This window comes from Etheostoma spectabile, unplaced genomic scaffold (assembly GCF_008692095.1).
Source record: "Etheostoma spectabile isolate EspeVRDwgs_2016 unplaced genomic scaffold, UIUC_Espe_1.0 scaffold00018673, whole genome shotgun sequence".
Classification (NCBI taxonomy): Eukaryota; Metazoa; Chordata; class Actinopteri; order Perciformes; family Percidae; genus Etheostoma; species Etheostoma spectabile.
In genome coordinates, this window is record NW_022604393.1 from 1637 (window position 1) to 26119 (window position 24483).

At 43.1% G+C, this 24483-nt stretch overlaps 12 non-coding genes across 12 annotated transcripts; all 12 read right to left on the reverse strand.

Annotated features, from left to right (window-relative positions):
* Positions 1–1580: 1580 nt before the first annotated feature.
* Positions 1581–1651, reverse strand: trnap-agg (transfer RNA proline (anticodon AGG)). The gene has a single exon. It is a non-coding gene; the product is annotated as a tRNA-Pro (tRNA).
* A 2279-nt stretch (positions 1652–3930) lies between these two features.
* Positions 3931–4002, reverse strand: trnap-agg (transfer RNA proline (anticodon AGG)). Its single transcript has one exon. It is a non-coding gene; the product is annotated as a tRNA-Pro (tRNA).
* A 2289-nt stretch (positions 4003–6291) lies between these two features.
* Positions 6292–6363, reverse strand: trnap-agg (transfer RNA proline (anticodon AGG)). Its single transcript has one exon. It is a non-coding gene; the product is annotated as a tRNA-Pro (tRNA).
* Positions 6364–7741: 1378 nt separating this feature from the next.
* On the reverse strand, positions 7742–7813 carry trnap-agg (transfer RNA proline (anticodon AGG)). Its single transcript has one exon. It is a non-coding gene; the product is annotated as a tRNA-Pro (tRNA).
* A 2298-nt stretch (positions 7814–10111) lies between these two features.
* Positions 10112–10183, reverse strand: trnap-agg (transfer RNA proline (anticodon AGG)). The gene has a single exon. It is a non-coding gene; the product is annotated as a tRNA-Pro (tRNA).
* Positions 10184–12478: 2295 nt separating this feature from the next.
* Positions 12479–12550, reverse strand: trnap-agg (transfer RNA proline (anticodon AGG)). Its single transcript has one exon. It is a non-coding gene; the product is annotated as a tRNA-Pro (tRNA).
* Positions 12551–13925: 1375 nt separating this feature from the next.
* trnap-agg (transfer RNA proline (anticodon AGG)) lies at positions 13926–13997 on the reverse strand. Its single transcript has one exon. It is a non-coding gene; the product is annotated as a tRNA-Pro (tRNA).
* Positions 13998–16297: 2300 nt separating this feature from the next.
* Positions 16298–16369, reverse strand: trnap-agg (transfer RNA proline (anticodon AGG)). Its single transcript has one exon. It is a non-coding gene; the product is annotated as a tRNA-Pro (tRNA).
* Positions 16370–17747: 1378 nt separating this feature from the next.
* trnap-agg (transfer RNA proline (anticodon AGG)) lies at positions 17748–17819 on the reverse strand. Its single transcript has one exon. It is a non-coding gene; the product is annotated as a tRNA-Pro (tRNA).
* A 1378-nt stretch (positions 17820–19197) lies between these two features.
* Positions 19198–19269, reverse strand: trnap-agg (transfer RNA proline (anticodon AGG)). The gene has a single exon. It is a non-coding gene; the product is annotated as a tRNA-Pro (tRNA).
* Positions 19270–20645: 1376 nt separating this feature from the next.
* Positions 20646–20717, reverse strand: trnap-agg (transfer RNA proline (anticodon AGG)). The gene has a single exon. It is a non-coding gene; the product is annotated as a tRNA-Pro (tRNA).
* Positions 20718–22089: 1372 nt separating this feature from the next.
* Positions 22090–22161, reverse strand: trnap-agg (transfer RNA proline (anticodon AGG)). Its single transcript has one exon. It is a non-coding gene; the product is annotated as a tRNA-Pro (tRNA).
* Between the last annotated feature and the right edge of the window lie 2322 nt (positions 22162–24483).

Here is a 24483-nt window from a genome sequence, read left to right on the forward strand (position 1 = left end):
ATCACTTTGGCATTGTTTTCCTTGGTGCCACACAAAATGTTCCGCTTTCCGTGCCACCACACGTAATGCAGTGTTAGTAGTTTGTGCGACCATGAATTCTGTGAGACCAAGCTGCCTAGATAACAAGCACACAGAATTTTCCACATTCGGTACCACCACCACGTACATTTTTTAAACAGGCCCCTTTAACCCTCTGAGCCCGGAGACACTCGCCCACGAGTAAAAAAGTACCTCTGATTCATAGTTTAATAACTTTTGAACCATACAAGCGATTTACTCACTTTCTGTTTCGTTTTAAATCCTGACGTTTTCGGCTTTACGGAGGTCTTTTCCCGTCTTTCTAGCCTTTACAGGGGTTTTTCTATCCAGCCTGGAACTTCAGCTCTGGGCTTTAAATTCATATGTTATAGCCAAGATTGTCCACTTTATCTCCATAATTCATCGCGTTTGGCTCACCTCTGCCGCTGAATCGTTCGTCTAATCTCTGATCTCCCGCTCTGGTCTGTCCGTCTATTTTTCAGGAAGTGCATGCCCATATATGGGAGATAAAGGCACCCCTCTTGTATGGAAGGCCAGAGGGGACAAAAAGCCTATAGACTCTATGGAAGGCCAAATAATGCCCTATTAGACACATATTTGCTTGTATAACATTGCTGGGGTGTAATATCAATAAATATGACATTATTATGTTATTTTGGCATAAGTAAATGTCATGAGAGCAAAACGTCTGACTTTTTTGGAAAAAAATGCATGTATTTGTTCAACTGTATAAGTTACAATGATTATTTCTTCACAGTGTGACTCCCATACATATGACAAGTGTTTTAGAATGGAAAATGCTTAGGTTTTACTTATATGTCTGTGATTTCAATACATATCTGGAAGATTCATTTATTTATTATTTATTTATTTATCTTTAGGCCCTACAACCATTTTTAACATGCAGTGACCTCACTGCAACCCAAATATTCCAATAACCAGTTTGTCCTAAAAAAAATGATGTTCATATATTGACTGTAGACAACAGGGTTGATGTTTTACAAGCTTTTTATTAAATTAATCCAGACGGAAATTAAACTGTAAAAATGGCCTCAGGGCCCAGAGTGTTAAGGTAAGGAAAGGCTTGTGGGTGGCCTTACGTTTCCATGACAGCGGGACAACAACGGGACGGTTGGGTTTAGGAAAGCAATAACAGGACTTGGAAACAAAACTGGAAGGTGGGTTAAGGAAAAAAAACAACAGGATGGTTACGGTTTATGTCATGCTCATTTGTTCCTCATATTTTTCCCAGTTCTTCTGTTTACTTAGTGAAGCAGGCTATGCAAAGTTGCAAAAATGCTCTACTACACTTTGCTTCCTACTTATCTTGTTAGGGATCCCAGGTCCTTCCAAGGCAGAGTCAAGGATCAATCACAACTTGAAAGCTGAGAACAAAGTCTTCAGTTTTAATTAGAAAGAGAATATCAGCATTATTGTCAAAATTCTACACTAACACATGCACCGCTGTCTTTTATCTGGATGGATTTGATTCTAAGCTGGACTTCAATGCTCAATTAGGTATCAACACCATTTTACACCTTGGGCTCGTCCGGGATTTGAACCCGGGACCTCTCGCACCCTAAGCGAGAATCATACCCTAGACCAACGAGCCACGTCAAACCGCTTTTAGCAATTTTCATCACGGAAATGCAGCTCCGATCTGTCATTGACTTGAAAGGCAATGGTTAAGTAGTTTGACATTGGGTCTTTCTATGGCTCCCCTGCCAGATTCAGCTTTCTAATTACATTGGACAACAGAATACCTTTGACGTAAAACGTTTTACTAAAATTCAAACTTGAATTTTCCGTCAAAAATGGTTGGGTTAGTACGTCATTTTTATTGACTTTACATTGTCATGTTTTTTCCGTGGTGGCCACGCAGAATTTTCACACATTCTGTGCCACCACCACCACGTAGTGCGTTGTTAACAGTTTGTGACCATTAATTCCGTGAAATGAACACGACCACTTAAGGTAAGGAAAGGCTTGTGGGTGGGCTTACAATACCATGACACGCGGGACAACAATGGGACGGTTGGGTTTAGGAAAACCATAAACGGTTGGGTTTAGGAAAGCAATAACGGGACTTGGGACAACAGGTTTGAGTTTAGGAAAATAACAACAGGATGGTTCGGTTGGGCTTAGGAAACGTGACAGGCGGGACACAATCACGCTCTACTGGAACTTCTGTGACCCGTCAAACACCTCAACCAACCTCAATTTGCGGGTTTTTGGCCTTTCATACTTCCCGCTACCGTAGTGGCTCCTAATGCTACGTCATCTTCTCAGTGACATCACTTTGGCATGTTTTCCTTGGTGGCCACACAAAATTTTCACGCATTCCGTGCCACCACCGCGTAATGCAGTGTTAGTAGTTTGTGCGACCATGAATTCTGTGAGACCAAGCTGCCCTAGATAAACAAGCACACAGAATTTTCCCACATTCGGTACCACCACCACGTAACATTTTTAAACAGGCCCCCTTTAACCCTCTGAGCCCGAGACACTCGCCCACGAGTAAAAAAGTACCTCTGATTCATAGTTTAATAACTTTTGAACCATACAAGCGATTTACTCACTTTCTGTTTCGTTTAAATCCTGACGTTTTCGGCTTTACGGAGGTCTTTTTCCCGTCTTTCTAGCCTCTACAGGGGATTTTCTATCCAGCCTGGAACTTCAGCCTCTTTGGGCTTTAAATCCATACTGTTATAGCCAAGATTGGTCCACTTTATATCCATAATTCATCGCGTTTGGCTCACCTCTGCCGCTGAATCGTTTGTCTAATCTCTGATCTCCCGCTCTGTGTCTGTCCTGTCTATTTTTCAGGAAGTGCATGCCCATATATGGGAGATAAAGGCACCCCTCTTGTATGGAAGGCCAGAGGGGACAAAATGCCTATAGACTCTATGGAAGGCCAAATAATGCCCTATTTAGACACATATTTGCTTGTGTAACATTGCTGTGGGTGTATATCAATAAAAATATGACATTATTATGTTATTATTGCATAAGTAAATGTCATGAGAGCAAAACGTCTTGACTTTTTTGGAAAAAATGCATGTATTTTGTCAACTGTATAAGTACAATGATTATTTCTTCACAGTGTGACTTCCAAGACATATGACAAGTGTTTTAGAATGGAAAATGGCTTAGGTTTTACTTATATGTCCGTGATTTCAATACATATCTGGAAGATTCATTTATTTATTTATTTATCTTTAAGGCCCTACAACCATTTTTACATGCAAGTGACCTCACTGCAACCCAAATATTCCAATAACCCAGTTTGTCCTAAAAAAATGATGTTCATATCTTGACTGTAGACAACAGGGTTGATGTTTACAAGCTTTTTTATTAAATAATCCAGACGGAAATTAAACTGTAAAAATGGCCTCAGGGCCCAGAGTGTTAAGGTAAGGAAAGGCTTGTGGGTGGCCTTACGTTTCCATGACACGCGGGACAACAACGGGACGGTTGGGTTTAGGAAAGCAATAACAGGACTTGGAACAAAAACTGGAAGGTTGGGTTAAGGAAAAAAACAACAGGATGGTTACGGTTTATGTCCTGCTCATTTGTTCCTCATATTTTTCCCAGTTCTTCTGTTTACTTCAGTTGAAGCAGGCTATGCAAAGTTGCAAAAATGCTCTACTACACTTTTGCTTCCTACTTATCTTGTTAGGGGATCCCAGGTCCTTCCAAGGCCAGAGTCAAGGATCAATCACAACTTGAAAGCTGAGAACAAAGTCTTCAGTTTTAATTAGAAAGAGAATATCAGCATTATTGTCAAATATTCTACACTAACACATGCACCTGCTGTCTTTTATCTGGATGGACTTGATTCTAAGCTGGACTTCAATGCTCAATTAGGTATCAACACCATTTTACACCTTTGGGCTCGTCCGGGATTTGAACCCGGGACCTCTCGCACCCTAAGCGAGAATCATACCCCTAGACCAACGAGCCACGTCAAACCGCTTTTTAGCAATTTTTCATCACGGAAATGCAGCTCCGATCTGTCATTGACTTGAAAGGCAATGGTTAAGTAGTTTGACATTGGGTCTTTCTATGGCTCCCCTGCCAGATTCAGCTTTCTAATTACATTGGACAACAGAATACCTTTGACGTAAAACGTTTTACTAAAATTCAAACTTGAATTTTTCCGTCAAAAATGGTTGGGTTTAGTACGTCATTTCTTATTGACTTTACATTGTCATTGTTTTCCGTGGTGGCCACGCAGAATTTTCACACATTCTGTGCCACCACCACCACGTAGTGCGTTGTTAACAGTTTGTGACCATTAATTCCGTGAAATGAACACGACCACTTTAAGGTAAGGAAAGGCTTGTGGGTGGGCTTACAATACCATGACACGCGGGACAACAATGGGACGGTTGGGTTTAGGAAAACCATAAACGGTTGGGTTTAGGAAAGCAATAACGGGACTTGGGACAACAGGTTTGAGTTTAGGAAAATAACAACAGGATGGTTCGGTTGGGCTTAGGAAACGTGACAGGCGGGACACAATCACGCTCTACTGGAACTTCTGTTGACCCGTCAAACACCTCAACCAACCTCAATTTGCGGGTTTTTGGCCTTTCATACTTCTCGCTACCGTAGTGGCTCCTAATGCTACGTCATCTTCTCAGTGACATCACTTTGGCATTGTTTTCCTTGGTGGCCACACAAAATTTCACGCATTCCGTGCCACCACCGCGTAATGCAGTGTTAGTAGTTTGTGCGACCATGAATTCTGTGAGACCAAGCTGCCCTAGATAAACAAGCACACAGAATTTTCCCACATTCGGTACCACCACCACGTAACATTTTTTAAACAGGCCCCCTTTAACCCTCTGAGCCCGAGACACTCGCCCACGAGTAAAAAAGTACCTCTGATTCATAGTTTAATAACTTTTGAACCATACAAGCGATTTACTCACTTTCTGTTTCGTTTAAATCCTGACGTTTTCGGCTTTACGGAGGTCTTTTCCCGTCTTTCTAGCCTCTACAGGGGATTTTCTATCCAGCCTGGAACTTCAGCCTCTTTGGGCTTTAAATCCATACTGTTATAGCCAAGATTGGTCCACTTTATATCCATAATTCATCGCGTTTTGGCTCACCTCTGCCGCTGAATCGTTGTCTAATCTCTGATCTCCCGCTCTGTGTCTGTCCTGTCTATTTTTCAGGAAGTGCATGCCCATATATGGGAGATAAAGGCACCCCTCTTGTATGGAAGGCCAGAGGGGACAAAAATGCCTATAGACTCTATGGAAGGCCAAATAATGCCCTATTTAGACACATATTTGCTTGTGTAACATTGCTGTGGGTGTAATATCAATAAAATATGACATTATTATGTTATTATTGGCATAAGTAAATGTCATGAGAGCAAAACGTCTTGACTTTTTGGAAAAAATGCATGTATTTTGTCAACTGTATAAGTTACAATGGTTATTTCTTCACAGTGTGACTTCCAAGACATATGACAAGTGTTTTACAATGGAAAATGGCTTAGGTTTTACTTATATGTCCGTGATTTCAATACATATCTGGAAGATTCATTTATTTATTTATTTATCTTTAAGGCCCTACAACCATTTTAACATGCAAGTGACCTCACTGCAACCCAAATATTCCAATAACCCAGTTTGTCCTAAAAAAAATGATGTTCATATCTTGACTGTAGACAACAGGGTTGATGTTTTACAAGCTTTTTTATTAAATAAATCCAGACGGAAATTAAACTGTAAAAATGGCCTCAGGGCCCAGAGTGTTAAGGTAAGGAAAGGCTTGTGGGTGGCCTTACGTTTCCATGACACGCGGGACAACAACGGGACGGTTGGGTTAGGAAAGCAATAACAGGACTTGGAACAAAAAACTGGAAGGTTGGGTTAAGGAAAAAAACAACAGGATGGTTACGGTTTATGTCCTGCTCATTTGTTCCTCATATTTTTCCCAGTTCTTCTGTTTACTTCAGTTGAAGCAGGCTATGCAAAGTTGCAAAAATGCTCTACTACACTTTTGCTTCCTACTTATCTTGTTAGGGGATCCCAGGTCCTTCCAAGGCCAGAGTCAAGGATCAATCACAACTTGAAAGCTGAGAACAAAGTCTTCAGTTTTAATTAGAAAGAGAATATCAGCATTATTGTCAAATATTCTACACTAACACATGCACCTGCTGTCTTTATCTGGATGGACTTGATTCTAAGCTGGACTTCAATGCTCAATTAGGTATCAACACCATTTTACACCTTTGGGCTCGTCCGGGATTTGAACCCGGGACCTCTCGCACCCTAAGCGAGAATCATACCCCTAGACCAACGAGCCACGTCAAACCGCTTTTTAGCAATTTTTCATCACGGAAATGCAGCTCCGATCTGTCATTGACTTGAAAGGCAATGGTTAAGTAGTTTGACATTGGGTCTTTCTATGGTTCCCCTGCCAGATTCAGCTTTCTAATTACATTGGACAACAGAATACCTTTGACGTAAAACGTTTTACTAAAATTCAAACTTGAATTTTTCCGTCAAAAATGGTTGGGTTTAGTACGTCATTTCTTATTGACTTTACATTGTCATTGTTTTCCGTGGTGGCCACGCAGAATTTTCACACATTCTGTGCCACCACCACCACGTAGTGCGTTGTTAACAGTTTGTGACCATTAATTCCGTGAAATGAACACGACCACTTTAAGGTAAGGAAAGGCTTGTGGGTGGGCTTACAATACCATGACACGCGGGACAACAATGGGACGGTTGGGTTTAGGAAAACCATAAACGGTTGGGTTTAGGAAAGCAATAACGGGACTTGGGACAACAACAGGTTTGAGTTTAGGAAAATAACAACAGGATGGTTTTGGTTGGGCTTAGGAAACGTGACAGACGGGACACGATCACGCTCTACTGGATCTTCTGTTGACCCGTCAAACACCTCAACCAACCTCCCTTTGCGGTTTTTTGGCCTTTCATACTTCTCACTACCGTAGTGGCTCCTAATGCTACGTCATCTTCTCAGTGACATCACTTTGGCATTGTTTTCCGTGGTGGCCACACAAAATTTTCACGCATTCCGTGCCACCAGCGCGTAATGCGGTGTTAATAGTTTGTGCGACCAGGAATTCTGTAAGACCAAGCTTCCCTCGATCAACAAGCTCACAGAATTTTCCCACATTTGGTACCACCACCACGTTGTGCGGTGTTAACATTTTTTACACAGGCCCCCTTTAAGGTAAGGAAAGGCTTGTGGGTGGCCTTACTTTTCCATGACACGCGGAACAACAACGGGACGGTTGGGTTTAGGAAAGCAATAACAGGACTTGGAACAAAAACTGGAAGGTTGGGTTAAGGAAAAAAACAACAGGATGGTTACGGTTTATGTCCTGCTCATTTGTTCCTCATATTTTTCCCAGTTCTTCTGTTTACTTCAGTTGAAGCAGGCTATGCAAAGTTGCAAAAATGCTCTACTACACTTTTGCTTCCTACTTATCTTGTTAGGGGATCCCAGGTCCTTCCAAGGCCAGAGTCAAGGATCAATCACAACTTGAAAGCTGAGAACAAAGTCTTCAGTTTTAATTAGAAAGAGAATATCAGCATTATTGTCAAATATTCTACACTAACACATGCACCTGCTGTCTTTTATCTGGATGGACTTGATTCTAAGCTGGACTTCAATGCTCAATTAGGTATCAACACCATTTTACACCTATGGGCTCGTCCGGGATTTGAACCCGGGACCTCTCGCACCCTAAGCGAGAATCATACCCCTAGACCAACGAGCCACGTCAAACCGCTTTTTAGCAATTTTTCATCACGGAAATGCAGCTCCGATCTGTCATTGACTTGAAAGGCAATGGTTAAGTAGTTTGACATTGGGTCTTTCTATGGCTCCCCTGCCAGATTCAGCTTTCTAATTACATTGGACAACAGAATACCTTTGACGTAAAACGTTTTACTAAAATTCAAACTTGAATTTTTCCGTCAAAAATGGTTGGGTTTAGTACGTCATTTCTTATTGACTTTACATTGTCATTGTTTTCCGTGGTGGCCACGCAGAATTTTCACACATTCTGTGCCACCACCACCACGTAGTGCGTTGTTAACAGTTTGTGACCATTAATTCCGTGAAATGAACACGACCACTTTAAGGTAAGGAAAGGCTTGTGGGTGGGCTTACAATACCATGACACGCGGGACAACAATGGGACGGTTGGGTTTAGGAAAACCATAAACGGTTGGGTTTAGGAAAGCAATAACGGGACTTGGGACAACAGGTTTGAGTTTAGGAAAATAACAACAGGATGGTTTCGGTTGGGCTTAGGAAACGTGACAGGCGGGACACAATCACGCTCTACTGGAACTTCTGTTGACCCGTCAAACACCTCAACCAACCTCAATTTGCGGGTTTTTGGCCTTTCATACTTCTCGCTACCGTAGTGGCTCCTAATGCTACGTCATCTTCTCAGTGACATCACTTTGGCATTGTTTTCCTTGGTGGCCACACAAAATGTTCACGCATTCCGTGCCACCACCACGTAATGCAGTGTTAGTAGTTTGTGCGACCATGAATTCTGTGAGACCAAGCTGCCCTAGATAAACAAGCACACAGAATTTTCCCACATTCGGTACCACCACCACGTAACATTTTTTAAACAGGCCCCCTTTAACCCTCTGAGCCCGAGACACTCGCCCACGAGTAAAAAAGTACCTCTGATTCATAGTTTAATAACTTTTGAACCATACAAGCGATTTACTCACTTTCTGTTTCGTTTAAATCCTGACGTTTTCGGCTTTACGGAGGTCTTTTCCCGTCTTTCTAGCCTCTACAGGGGATTTTCTATCCAGCCTGGAACTTCAGCCTCTTTGGGCTTTAAATCCATACTGTTATAGCCAAGATTGGTCCACTTTATATCCATAATTCATCGCGTTTTGGCTCACCTCTGCCGCTGAATCGTTCGTCTAATCTCTGATCTCCCGCTCTGTGTCTGTCCTGTCTATTTTCAGGAAGTGCATGCCCATATATGGGAGATAAAGGCACCCCTCTTGTATGGAAGGCCAGAGGGGACAAAAATGCCTATAGACTCTATGGAAGGCCAAATAATGCCCTATTAGACACATATTTGCTTGTATAACATTGCTGTGGGTGTAATATCAATAAATATGACATTATTATGTTATTATTGGCATAAGTAAATGTCATGAGAGCAAAACGTCTTGACTTTTTTGGAAAAAATGCATGTATTTGTCAACTGTATAAGTTACAATGATTATTCTTCACAGTGTGACTCCCAATACATATGACAAGTGTTTTAGAATGGAAAATGGCTTAGGTTTTACTTATATGTCTGTGATTTCAATACATATCTGGAAGATTCATTTATTTATTTATTTATTTATTTATCTTTAAGGCCCTACAACCATTTTTAACATGCAAGTGACCTCACTGCAACCCAAATATTCCAATAACCCAGTTTGTCCTAAAAAAAATGATGTTCATATCTTGACTGTAGACAACAGGGTTGATGTTTTACAAGCTTTTTTATTAAATAAATCCAGACGGAAATTAAACTGTAAAAATGGCCTCAGGGCCCAGAGTGTTAAGGTAAGGAAAGGCTTGTGGGTGGCCTTACGTTTCCATGACACGCGGGACAACAACGGGACGGTTGGGTTTAGGAAAGCAATAACAGGACTTGGAACAAAAACTGGAAGGTTGGGTTAAGGAAAAAAACAACAGGATGGTTACGGTTTATGTCCTGCTCATTTGTTCCTCATATTTTTCCCAGTTCTTCTGTTTACTTCAGTTGAAGCAGGCTATGCAAAGTTGCAAAAATGCTCTACTACACTTTTGCTTCCTACTTATCTTGTTAGGGGATCCCAGGTCCTTCCAAGGCCAGAGTCAAGGATCAATCACAACTTGAAAGCTGAGAACAAAGTCTTCAGTTTTAATTAGAAAGAGAATATCAGCATTATTGTCAAATATTCTACACTAACACATGCACCTGCTGTCTTTTATCTGGATGGATTTGATTCTAAGCTGGACTTCAATGCTCAATTAGGTATCAACACCATTTTACACATTTGGGCTCGTCCGGGATTTGAACCCGGGACCTCTCGCACCCTAAGCGAGAATCATACCCCTAGACCAACGAGCCACGTCAAACCGCTTTTTAGCAATTTTTCATCACGGAAATGCAGCTCCGATCTGTCATTGACTTGAAAGGCAATGGTTAAGTAGTTTGACATTGGGTCTTTCTATGGCTCCCCTGCCATATTCAGCTTTCTAATTACATTGGACAACAGAATACCTTTGACGTAAAACGTTTTACTAAAATTCAAACTTGAATTTTTCCGTCAAAAATGGTTGGGTTTAGTACGTCATTTCTTATTGACTTTACATTGTCATTGTTTTCCGTGGTGGCCACGCAGAATTTTCACACATTCTGTGCCACCACCACCACGTAGTGCGTTGTTAACAGTTTGTGACCATTAATTCCGTGAAATGAACACGACCACTTTAAGGTAAGGAAAGGCTTGTGGGTGGGCTTACAATACCATGACACGCGGGACAACAATGGGACGGTTGGGTTTAGGAAAACCATAAACGGTTGGGTTTAGGAAAGCAATAACGGGACTTGGGACAACAGGTTTGAGTTTAGGAAAATAACAACAGGATGGTTTCGGTTGGGCTTAGGAAACGTGACAGGCGGGACACAATCACGCTCTACTGGAACTTCTGTTGACCCGTCAAACACCTCAACCAACCTCAATTTGCGGGTTTTTGGCCTTTCATACTTCTCGCTACCGTAGTGGCTCCTAATGCTACGTCATCTTCTCAGTGACATCACTTTGGCATTGTTTTCCTTGGTGGCCACACAAAATTTTCACGCATTCCGTGCCACCACCGCGTAATGCAGTGTTAGTAGTTTGTGCGACCATGAATTCTGTGAGACCAAGCTGCCCTAGATAAACAAGCACACAGAATTTTCCCACATTCGGTACCACCACCACGTAACATTTTTTAAACAGGCCCCCTTTAACCCTCTGAGCCCGAGACACTCGCCCACGAGTAAAAAAGTACCTCTGATTCATAGTTTAATAACTTTTGAACCATACAAGCGATTTACTCACTTTCTGTTTCGTTTAAATCCTGACGTTTTCGGCTTTACGGAGGTCTTTTCCCCGTCTTTCTAGCCTTTACAGGGGATTTTCTATCCAGCCTGGAACTTCAGCCTCTTTGGGCTTTAAATCCATACTGTTATAGCCAAGATTGGTCCACTTTATATCCATAATTCATCGCGTTTTGGCTCACCTCTGCCGCTGAATCGTTCGTCTAATCTCTGATCTCCCGCTCTGTGTCTGTCCTGTCTATTTTTCAGGAAGTGCATGCCCATATATGGGAGATAAAGGCACCCCTCTTGTATGGAAGGCCAGAGGGGACAAAAATGCCTATAGACTCTATGGAAGGCCAAATAATGCCCTATTTAGACACATATTTGCTTGTATAACATTGCTGTGGGTGTAATATCAATAAATATGACATTATTATGTTATTATTGGCATAAGTAAATGTCATGAGAGCAAAACGTCTTGACTTTTTTGGAAAAAATGCATGTATTTTGTCAACTGTATAAGTTACAATGATTATTTCTTCACAGTGTGACTCCCAATACATATGACAAGTGTTTTAGAATGGAAAATGGCTTAGGTTTTACTTATATGTCTGTGATTTCAATACATATCTGGAAGATTCATTTATTTATTTATTTATCTTTAAGGCCCTACAACCATTTTTAACATGCAAGTGACCTCACTGCAACCCAAATATTCCAATAACCCAGTTTGTCCTAAAAAAAATGATGTTCATATCTTGACTGTAGACAACAGGGTTGATGTTTTACAAGCTTTTTTATTAAATAAATCCAGACGGAAATTAAACTGTAAAAATGGCCTCAGGGCCCAGAGTGTTAAGGTAAGGAAAGGCTTGTGGGTGGCCTTACGTTTCCATGACACGCGGGACAACAACGGGACGGTTGGGTTTAGGAAAGCAATAACAGGACTTGGAACAAAAACTGGAAGGTTGGGTTAAGGAAAAAAACAACAGGATGGTTACGGTTTATGTCCTGCTCATTTGTTCCTCATATTTTTCCCAGTTCTTCTGTTTACTTCAGTTGAAGCAGGCTATGCAAAGTTGCAAAAATGCTCTACTACACTTTTGCTTCCTACTTATCTTGTTAGGGGATCCCAGGTCCTTCCAAGGCCAGAGTCAAGGATCAATCACAACTTGAAAGCTGAGAACAAAGTCTTCAGTTTTAATTAGAAAGAGAATATCAGCATTATTGTCAAATATTCTACACTAACACATGCACCTGCTGTCTTTTATCTGGATGGACTTGATTCTAAGCTGGACTTCAATGCTCAATTAGGTATCAACACCATTTTACACCTTTGGGCTCGTCCGGGATTTGAACCCGGGACCTCTCGCACCCTAAGCGAGAATCATACCCCTAGACCAACGAGCCACGTCAAACCGCTTTTTAGCAATTTTTCATCACGGAAATGCAGCTCCGATCTGTCATTGACTTGAAAGGCAATGGTTAAGTAGTTTGACATTGGGTCTTTCTATGGCTCCCCTGCCAGATTCAGCTTTCTAATTACATTGGACAACAGAATACCTTTGACGTAAAACGTTTTACTAAAATTCAAACTTGAATTTTTCCGTCAAAAATGGTTGGGTTTAGTACGTCATTTCTTATTGACTTTACATTGTCATTGTTTTCCGTGGTGGCCACGCAGAATTTTCACACATTCTGTGCCACCACCACCACGTAGTGCGTTGTTAACAGTTTGTGACCATTAATTCCGTGAAATGAACACGACCACTTTAAGGTAAGGAAAGGCTTGTGGGTGGGCTTACAATACCATGACACGCGGGACAACAATGGGACGGTTGGGTTTAGGAAAACCATAAACGGTTGGGTTTAGGAAAGCAATAACGGGACTTGGGACAACAGGTTTGAGTTTAGGAAAATAACAACAGGATGGTTTTGGTTGGGCTTAGGAAACGTGACAGACGGGACACGATCACGCTCTACTGGATCTTCTGTTGACCCGTCAAACACCTCAACCAACCTCCCTTTGCGGTTTTTTGGCCTTTCATACTTCTCACTACCGTAGTGGCTCCTAATGCTACGTCATCTTCTCAGTGACATCACTTTGGCATTGTTTTCCGTGGTGGCCACACAAAATTTTCACGCATTCCGTGCCACCAGCGCGTAATGCGGTGTTAATAGTTTGTGCGACCAGGAATTCTGTAAGACCAAGCTTCCCTCGATCAACAAGCTCACAGAATTTTCCCACATTTGGTACCACCACCACGTTGTGCGGTGTTAACATTTTTTACACAGGCCCCCTTTAAGGTAAGGAAAGGCTTGTGGGTGGCCTTACTTTTCCATGACACGCGGGACAACAACGGGACGGTTGGGTTTAGGAAAGCAATAACAGGACTTGGAACAAAAACTGGAAGGTTGGGTTAAGGAAAAAAACAACAGGATGGTTACGGTTTATGTCCTGCTCATTTGTTCCTCATATTTTTCCCAGTTCTTCTGTTTACTTCAGTTGAAGCAGGCTATGCAAAGTTGCAAAAATGCTCTACTACACTTTTGCTTCCTACTTATCTTGTTAGGGGATCCCAGGTCCTTCCAAGGCCAGAGTCAAGGATCAATCACAACTTGAAAGCTGAGAACAAAGTCTTCAGTTTTAATTAGAAAGAGAATATCAGCATTATTGTCAAATATTCTACACTAACACATGCACCTGCTGTCTTTTATCTGGATGGACTTGATTCTAAGCTGGACTTCAATGCTCAATTAGGTATCAACACCATTTTACACCTTTGGGCTCGTCCGGGATTTGAACCCGGGACCTCTCGCACCCTAAGCGAGAATCATACCCCTAGACCAACGAGCCACGTCAAACCGCTTTTTAGCAATTTTTCATCACGGAAATGCAGCTCCGATCTGTCATTGACTTGAAAGGCAATGGTTAAGTAGTTTGACATTGGGTCTTTCTATGGCTCCCCTGCCAGATTCAGCTTTCTAATTACATTGGACAACAGAATACCTTTGACGTAAAACGTTTTACTAAAATTCAAACTTGAATTTTTCCGTCAAAAATGGTTGGGTTTAGTACGTCATTTCTTATTGACTTTACATTGTCATTGTTTTCCGTGGTGGCCACGCAGAATTTTCACACATTCTGTGCCACCACCACCACGTAGTGCGTTGTTAACAGTTTGTGACCATTAATTCCGTGAAATGAACACGACCACTTTAAGGTAAGGAAAGGCTTGTGGGTGGGCTTACAATACCATGACACGCGGGACAACAATGGGACGGTTGGGTTTAGGAAAACCATAAACGGTTGGGTTTAGGAAAGCAATAACGGGACTTGGGACAACAGGTTTGAGTTTAGGAAAATAACAACAGGATGGTTTCGGTTGGGCTTAGGAAACGTGACAGGCGGGACACAATCACGCTCTACTGGAACTTCTGTTGACCCGTCAAACACCTCAACCAACCTCAATTTGCGGGTTTTTGGCCTTTCATACTTCTCGCTACCGTAGTGGCTCCTAATGCTACGTCATCTTCTCAGTGACATCACTTTGGCATTGTTTTCCTTGGTGGCCACACAAAATTTCACGCATTCCGTGCCACCACCGCGTAATGCAGTGTTAGTAGTTTGTGCGACCATGAATTCTGTGAGACCAAGCTGCCCTAGATAAACAAGCACACAGAATTTTCCCACATTCGGTACCACCACCACGTAACATTTTTTAAACAGGCCCCCTTTAACCCTCTGAGCCCGAGACACTCGCCCACGAGTAAAAAAGTACCTCTGATTCATAGTTTAATAACTTTTGAACCATACAAGCGATTTACTCACTTTCTGTTTCGTTTAAATCCTGACGTTTTCGGCTTTACGGAGGTCTTTTCCCGTCTTTCTAGCCTTTACAGGGGATTTTCTATCCAGCCTGGAACTTCAGCCTCTTTGGGCTTTAAATCCATACTGTTATAGCCAAGATTGGTCCACTTTATATCCATAATTCATCGCGTTTTGGCTCACCTCTGCCGCTGAATCGTTCGTCTAATCTCTGATCTCCCGCTCTGTGTCTGTCCTGTCTATTTTTCAGGAAGTGCATGCCCATATATGGGAGATAAAGGCACCCCTCTTGTATGGAAGGCCAGAGGGGACAAAAATGCCTATAGACTCTATGGAAGGCCAAATAATGCCCTATTTAGACACATATTTGCTTGTATAACATTGCTGTGGGTGTAATATCAATAAATATGACATTATTATGTTATTATTGGCATAAGTAAATGTCATGAGAGCAAAACGTCTTGACTTTTTTGGAAAAAATGCATGTATTTTGTCAACTGTATAAGTTACAATGATTATTTCTTCACAGTGTGACTCCCAATACATATGACAAGTGTTTTAGAATGGAAAATGGCTTAGGTTTTACTTATATGTCTGTGATTTCAATACATATCTGGAAGATTCATTTATTTATTTATTTATTTATTTATCTTTAAGGCCCTACAACCATTTTTAACATGCAAGTGACCTCACTGCAACCCAAATATTCCAATAACCCAGTTTGTCCTAAAAAAAATGATGTTCATATCTTGACTGTAGACAACAGGGTTGATGTTTTACAAGCTTTTTTATTAAATAAATCCAGACGGAAATTAAACTGTAAAAATGGCCTCAGGGCCCAGAGTGTTAAGGTAAGGAAAGGCTTGTGGGTGGCCTTACGTTTCCATGACACGCGGGACAACAACGGGACGGTTGGGTTTAGGAAAGCAATAACAGGACTTGGAACAAAAACTGGAAGGTTGGGTTAAGGAAAAAACAACAGGATGGTTACGGTTTATGTCCTGCTCATTTGTTCCTCATATTTTTCCCAGTTCTTCTGTTTACTTCAGTTGAAGCAGGCTATGCAAAGTTGCAAAAATGCTCTACTACACTTTTGCTTCCTACTTATCTTGTTAGGGGATCCCAGGTCCTTCCAAGGCCAGAGTCAAGGATCAATCACAACTTGAAAGCTGAGAACAAAGTCTTCAGTTTTAATTAGAAAGAGAATATCAGCATTATTGTCAAATATTCTACACTAACACATGCACCTGCTGTCTTTTATCTGGATGGACTTGATTCTAAGCTGGACTTCAATGCTCAATTAGGTATCAACACCATTTTACACCTTTGGGCTCGTCCGGGATTTGAACCCGGGACCTCTCGCACCCTAAGCGAGAATCATACCCCTAGACCAACGAGCCACGTCAAACCGCTTTTTAGCAATTTTTCATCACGGAAATGCAGCTCCGATCTGTCATTGACTTGAAAGGCAATGGTTAAGTAGTTTGACATTGGGTCTTTCTATGGCTCCCCTGCCAGATTCAGCTTTCTAATTACATTGGACAACAGAATACCTTTGACGTAAAACGTTTTACTAAAATTCAAACTTGAATTTTTTCGTCAAAAATGGTTGGGTTTAGTACGTCATTTCTTATTGACTTTACATTGTCATTGTTTTCCGTGGTGGCCACGCAGAATTTTCACACATTCTGTGCCACCACCACCACGTAGTGCGTTGTTAACAGTTTGTGACCATTAATTCCGTGAAATGAACACGACCACTTTAAGGTAAGGAAAGGCTTGTGGGTGGGCTTACAATACCATGACACGCGGGACAACAATGGGACGGTTGGGTTTAGGAAAACCATAAACGGTTGGGTTTAGGAAAGCAATAACGGGACTTGGGACAACAACAGGTTTGAGTTTAGGAAAATAACAACAGGATGGTTTTGGTTGGGCTTAGGAAACGTGACAGACGGGACACGATCACGCTCTACTGGATCTTCTGTTGACCCGTCAAACACCTCAACCAACCTCCCTTTGCGGTTTTTTGGCCTTTCATACTTCTCACTACCGTAGTGGCTCTTAATGCTACGTCATCTTCTCAGTGACATCACTTTGGCATTGTTTTCCGTGGTGGCCACACAAAATTTTCACGCATTCCGTGCCACCAGCGCGTAATGCGGTGTTAATAGTTTGTGCGACCAGGAATTCTGTAAGACCAAGCTTCCCTAGATCAACAAGCTCACAGAATTTTCCCACATTTGGTACCACCACCACGTTGTGCGGTGTTAACATTTTTTACACAGGCCCCCTTTAAGGTAAGGAAAGGCTTGTGGGTGGCCTTACTTTTCCATGACACGCGGGACAACAACGGGACGGTTGGGTTTAGGAAAGCAATAACAGGACTTGGAACAAAAACTGGAAGGTTGGGTTAAGGAAAAAAACAACAGGATGGTTACGGTTTATGTCCTGCTCATTTGTTCCTCATATTTTTCCCAGTTCTTCTGTTTACTTCAGTTGAAGCAGGCTATGCAAAGTTGCAAAAATGCTCTACTACACTTTTGCTTCCTACTTATCTTGTTAGGGGATCCCAGGTCCTTCCAAGGCCAGAGTCAAGGATCAATCACAACTTGAAAGCTGAGAACAAAGTCTTCAGTTTTAATTAGAAAGAGAATATCAGCATTATTGTCAAATATTCTACACTAACACATGCACCTGCTGTCTTTTATCTGGATGGACTTGATTCTAAGCTGGACTTCAATGCTCAATTAGGTATCAACACCATTTTACACCTTTGGGCTCGTCCGGGATTTGAACCCGGGACCTCTCGCACCCTAAGCGAGAATCATACCCCTAGACCAACGAGCCACGTCAAACCGCTTTTTAGCAATTTTTCATCACGGAAATGCAGCTCCGATCTGTCATTGACTTGAAAGGCAATGGTTAAGTAGTTTGACATTGGGTCTTTCTATGGCTCCCCTGCCAGATTCAGCTTTCTAATTACATTGGACAACAGAATACCTTTGACGTAAAACGTTTTACTAAAATTCAAACTTGAATTTTTTCGTCAAAAATGGTTGGGTTTAGTACGTCATTTCTTATTGACTTTACATTGTCATTGTTTTCCGTGGTGGCCACGCAGAATTTTCACACATTCTGTGCCACCACCACCACGTAGTGCGTTGTTAACAGTTTGTGACCATTAATTCCGTGAAATGAACACGACCACTTTAAGGTAAGGAAAGGCTTGTGGGTGGGCTTACAATACCATGACACGCGGGACAACAATGGGACGGTTGGGTTTAGGAAAACCATAAACGGTTGGGTTTAGGAAAGCAATAACGGGACTTGGGACAACAACAGGTTTGAGTTTAGGAAAATAACAACAGGATGGTTTTGGTTGGGCTTAGGAAACGTGACAGACGGGACACGATCACGCTCTACTGGATCTTCTGTTGACCCGTCAAACACCTCAACCAACCTCCCTTTGCGGTTTTTTGGCCTTTCATACTTCTCACTACCGTAGTGGCTCTTAATGCTACGTCATCTTCTCAGTGACATCACTTTGGCATTGTTTTCCGTGGTGGCCACACAAAATTTTCACGCATTCCGTGCCACCAGCGCGTAATGCGGTGTTAATAGTTTGTGCGACCAGGAATTCTGTAAGACCAAGCTTCCCTAGATCAACAAGCTCACAGAATTTTCCCACATTTGGTACCACCACCACGTTGTGCGGTGTTAACATTTTTTACACAGGCCCCCTTTAAGGTAAGGAAAGGCTTGTGGGTGGCCTTACTTTTCCATGACACGCGGGACAACAACGGGACGGTTGGGTTTAGGAAAGCAATAACAGGACTTGGAACAAAAACTGGAAGGTTGGGTTAAGGAAAAAAACAACAGGATGGTTACGGTTTATGTCCTGCTCATTTGTTCCTCATATTTTTCCCAGTTCTTCTGTTTACTTCAGTTGAAGCAGGCTATGCAAAGTTGCAAAAATGCTCTACTACACTTTTGCTTCCTACTTATCTTGTTAGGGGATCCCAGGTCCTTCCAAGGCCAGAGTCAAGGATCAATCACAACTTGAAAGCTGAGAACAAAGTCTTCAGTTTTAATTAGAAAGAGAATATCAGCATTATTGTCAAATATTCTACACTAACACATGCACCTGCTGTCTTTTATCTGGATGGACTTGATTCTAAGCTGGACTTCAATGCTCAATTAGGTATCAACACCATTTTACACCTTTGGGCTCGTCCGGGATTTGAACCCGGGACCTCTCGCACCCTAAGCGAGAATCATACCCCTAGACCAACGAGCCACGTCAAACCGCTTTTTAGCAATTTTTCATCACGGAAATGCAGCTCCGATCTGTCATTGACTTGAAAGGCAATGGTTAAGTAGTTTGACATTGGGTCTTTCTATGGCTCCCCTGCCAGATTCAGCTTTCTAATTACATTGGACAACAGAATACCTTTGACGTAAAACGTTTTACTAAAATTCAAACTTGAATTTTTTCGTCAAAAATGGTTGGGTTTAGTACGTCATTTCTTATTGACTTTACATTGTCATTGTTTTCCGTGGTGGCCACGCAGAATTTTCACACATTCTGTGCCACCACCACCACGTAGTGCGTTGTTAACAGTTTGTGACCATTAATTCCGTGAAATGAACACGACCACTTTAAGGTAAGGAAAGGCTTGTGGGTGGGCTTACAATACCATGACACGCGGGACAACAATGGGACGGTTGGGTTTAGGAAAACCATAAACGGTTGGGTTTAGGAAAGCAATAACGGGACTTGGGACAACAACAGGTTTGAGTTTAGGAAAATAACAACAGGATGGTTTGGTTGGGCTTAGGAAACGTGACAGACGGGACACGATCACGCTCTACTGGATCTTCTGTTGACCCGTCAAACACCTCAACCAACCTCCCTTTGCGGTTTTTTGGCCTTTCATACTTCTCACTACCGTAGTGGCTCCTAATGCTACGTCATCTTCTCAGTGACATCACTTTGGCATTGTTTTCCGTGGTGGCCACACAAAATTTTCACGCATTCCGTGCCACCAGCGCGTAATGCGGTGTTAATAGTTTGTGCGACCAGGAATTCTGTAAGACCAAGCTTCCCTAGATCAACAAGCTCACAGAATTTTCCCACATTTGGTACCACCACCACGTTGTGCGGTGTTAACATTTTTTACACAGGCCCCCTTTAAGGTAAGGAAAGGCTTGTGGGTGGCCTTACTTTTCCATGACACGCGGGACAACAACGGGACGGTTGGGTTTAGGAAAGCAATAACAGGACTTGGAACAAAACTGGAAGGTTGGGTTAAGGAAAAAAACAACAGGATGGTTACGGTTTATGTCCTGCTCATTTGTTCCTCATATTTTTCCCAGTTCTTCTGTTTACTTCAGTTGAAGCAGGCTATGCAAAGTTGCAAAAATGCTCTACTACACTTTTGCTTCCTACTTATCTTGTTAGGGGATCCCAGGTCCTTCCAAGGCCAGAGTCAAGGATCAATCACAACTTGAAAGCTGAGAACAAAGTCTTCAGTTTTAATTAGAAAGAGAATATCAGCATTATTGTCAAATATTCTACACTAACACATGCACCTGCTGTCTTTTATCTGGATGGACTTGATTCTAAGCTGGACTTCAATGCTCAATTAGGTATCAACACCATTTTACACCTTTGGGCTCGTCCGGGATTTGAACCCGGGACCTCTCGCACCCTAAGCGAGAATCATACCCCTAGACCAACGAGCCACGTCAACCGCTTTTTAGCAATTTTTCATCACGGAAATGCAGCTCCGATCTGTCATTGACTTGAAAGGCAATGGTTAAGTAGTTTGACATTGGGTCTTTCTATGGCTCCCCTGCCAGATTCAGCTTTCTAATTACATTGGACAACAGAATACCTTTGACGTAAAACGTTTTACTAAAATTCAAACTTGAATTTTTTCGTCAAAAATGGTTGGGTTTAGTACGTCATTTCTTATTGACTTTACATTGTCATTGTTTTCCGTGGTGGCCACGCAGAATTTTCACACATTCTGTGCCACCACCACCACGTAGTGCGTTGTTAACAGTTTGTGACCATTAATTCCGTGAAATGAACACGACCACTTTAAGGTAAGGAAAGGCTTGTGGGTGGGCTTACAATACCATGACACGCGGGACAACAATGGGACGGTTGGGTTTAGGAAAACCATAAACGGTTGGGTTTAGGAAAGCAATAACGGGACTTGGGACAACAACAGGTTTGAGTTTAGGAAAATAACAACAGGATGGTTTTGGTTGGGCTTAGGAAACGTGACAGACGGGACACGATCACGCTCTACTGGATCTTCTGTTGACCCGTCAAACACCTCAACCAACCTCCCTTTGCGGTTTTTTGGCCTTTCATACTTCTCACTACCGTAGTGGCTCTAATGCTACGTCATCTTCTCAGTGACATCACTTTGGCATTGTTTTCCGTGGTGGCCACACAAATTTTCACGCATTCCGTGCCACCACGCGTAATGCGGTGTTAATAGTTTGTGCGACCAGGAATTCTGTAAGACCAAGCTTCCCTAGATCAACAAGCTCACAGAATTTTCCCACATTTGGTACCACCACCACGTTGTGCGGTGTTAACATTTTTTACACAGGCCCCCTTTAAGGTAAGGAAAGGCTTGTGGGTGGCCTTACTTTTCCATGACACGCGGGACAACAACGGGACGGTTGGGTTTAGGAAAGCAATAACAGGACTTGGAACAAAAACTGGAAGGTTGGGTTAAGGAAAAAAACAACAGGATGGTTACGGTTTATGTCCTGCTCATTTGTTCCTCATATTTTTCCCAGTTCTTCTGTTTACTTCAGTTGAAGCAGCTATGCAAAGTTGCAAAAATGCTCTACTACACTTTTGCTTCCTACTTATCTTGTTAGGGATCCCAGGTCCTTCCAAGGCCAGAGTCAAGGATCAATCACAACTTGAAAGCTGAGAACAAAGTCTTCAGTTTTAATTAGAAAGAGAATATCAGCATTATTGTCAAATATTCTACACTAACACATGCACCTGCTGTCTTTTATCTGGATGGACTTGATTCTAAGCTGGACTTCAATGCTCAATTAGGTATCAACACCATTTTACACCTTTGGGCTCGTCCGGGATTTGAACCCGGGACCTCTCGCACCCTAAGCGAGAATCATACCCCTAGACCAACGAGCCACGTCAAACCGCTTTTTAGCAATTTTTCATCACGGAAATGCAGCTCCGATCTGTCATTGACTTGAAAGGCAATGGTTAAGTAGTTTGACATTGGGTCTTTCTATGGCTCCCCTGCCAGATTCAGCTTTCTAATTACATTGGACAACAGAATACCTTTGACGTAAAACGTTTTACTAAAATTCAAACTTGAATTTTTCCGTCAAAAATGGTTGGGTTTAGTACGTCATTTCTTATTGACTTTACATTGTCATTGTTTTCCGTGGTGGCCACGCAGAATTTTCACACATTCTGTGCCACCACCACCACGTAGTGCGTTGTTAACAGTTTGTGACCATTAATTCCGTGAAATGAACACGACCACTTTAAGGTAAGGAAAGGCTTGTGGGTGGGCTTACAATACCATGACACGCGGGACAACAATGGGACGGTTGGGTTTAGGAAAACCATAAACGGTTGGGTTTAGGAAAGCAATAACGGGACTTGGGACAACAGGTTTGAGTTTAGGAAAATAACAACAGGATGGTTTCGGTTGGGCTTAGGAAACGTGACAGGCGGGACACAATCACGCTCTACTGGAACTTCTGTTGACCCGTCAAACACCTCAACCAACCTCAATTTGCGGGTTTTTGGCCTTTCATACTTCTCGCTACCGTAGTGGCTCCTAATGCTACGTCATCTTCTCAGTGACATCACTTTGGCATTGTTTTCCTTGGTGGCCACACAAAATTTTCACGCAAAAATTGCCACCACCGCGTAATGCAGTGTTAGTAGTTTGTGCGACCAGTTGAGCTGACACCTCTTCCTTTTGCTTTGCACCCTCAGTGTGTCCGTTCAGAATCCCATGCTCCTCTAGGCCCCTTGTGACTGTGCCACCGCCGCCGCTGTCGCCATCGCCACCACAGGACCTCCTCGCCATGACGACGGCTTTGACAAGCGCGGCGGACGCCTCCGTGCGAGGCAGACGCCGCCGTCTCTCGATGAGCGGATCCTTCTCAACTGCTCGAGGAACGCCCTCCTCTTGTTGAGCTTGCCGCGCATCCATTCGGGCCTGAGCTCTCGCCACAGCACAAAGGCGTTGTAGGCGGACACGTCGAGGATGTTGTGGAAGACGACGAGGGGCCAGCGCGCCGTCTTCCTGCGGCAGCTGTACGTGCCCACGAGCTTGTCCAGGTTGTCCACGCCGCCCTTGGTGTGGTTGTAGTGGAGGATGATGTCGGGTTTGGCTTGCCTGCCCGGCGCCGACGCCCGAATCACCCGTGTGCAGCGTGCTCAGCAGCACCACGTTCCTGTGCTTCTTGGGCACGTAGGACACCAGAGTGGCGACGGGCGTGAAGGCAAACTTGGACGAGAAGACCGCACGGCCTTTGGTGGCGAGCAACGCCCCCGGCAGCTCGGGCTTGTTTTTTTGTCCTTGCAGGTCCGTGACGTCCATCGCTTTCCACTTGCCGCCTATGGCACATCTCCTTTGACCCTCGAGGTTTATGGCGGCCACAACCATGTCTTCGATTTGCCGCGTGACAAACAGGCCAAACGCAGACACTATGTCGTGGACGTTTCCGCGGCGTACTCTGTGGGTCCCGGGCGCTGTAGTAGCAGCAGCGCGGCGGCGGCGGCGGCAGCAGCAGCAGCAGCAGTAGCAGCGTCTGTTGTGTCCTTTTCTTGGTCGGGTTTGTCCTCTTCGGTGGCGTGGTAGTGAGTTCTTGGGACACTTGGATGACACGTTTTGAGGAAACATTTGATTTTGCCATCTTTGACACAAATGTTTCCTCATCCTGCTCATCCTCCTCTTGCCCCTCGTCTTCACTACCCTCTTCTTCTTCTTCTTCGTCTTCTTCTTCTTCGTCCCTTGCATGTCCACCCTCTTCTTCTTCTTCTTCTTCTTCATTCACTTGTTCTCCTCCTTCGTCTTGAACTTCAACGTCCACTTGGCCTTGGTCATCATCTTTGATGTCGTCGTCGTCGTCGTCGCAGCAGGAGTAGTCTTTTTCTCTGCTGTGGTCGTGTAAACGTTGGTCGTGTAAACGTTGGTCCTCTTCTCCTTTTTGTACCTTGGCTTCAGCAGCGACATTGCGAGCGGCGGGGCCACTCGCGAGAATCCGATGCAGCTTCAACTCCAGTGTCAAACGACGGGCCATGCTGCAGCTTCTGCCCCGGCTGTGCCAACGTGCCACGTGCGAAAAGTGCACAGGTCCGAAACAAGATGACGTGAAAAAGAAAATGACAAGAACAAGAAGACAAGACAAATGTGTCTAAGTGTCTATTGTGTGTATATTGTGTGTCTGTGTGTGTTGTGTGTGTGTGTGTTGTGTGTGTGTAATAAAA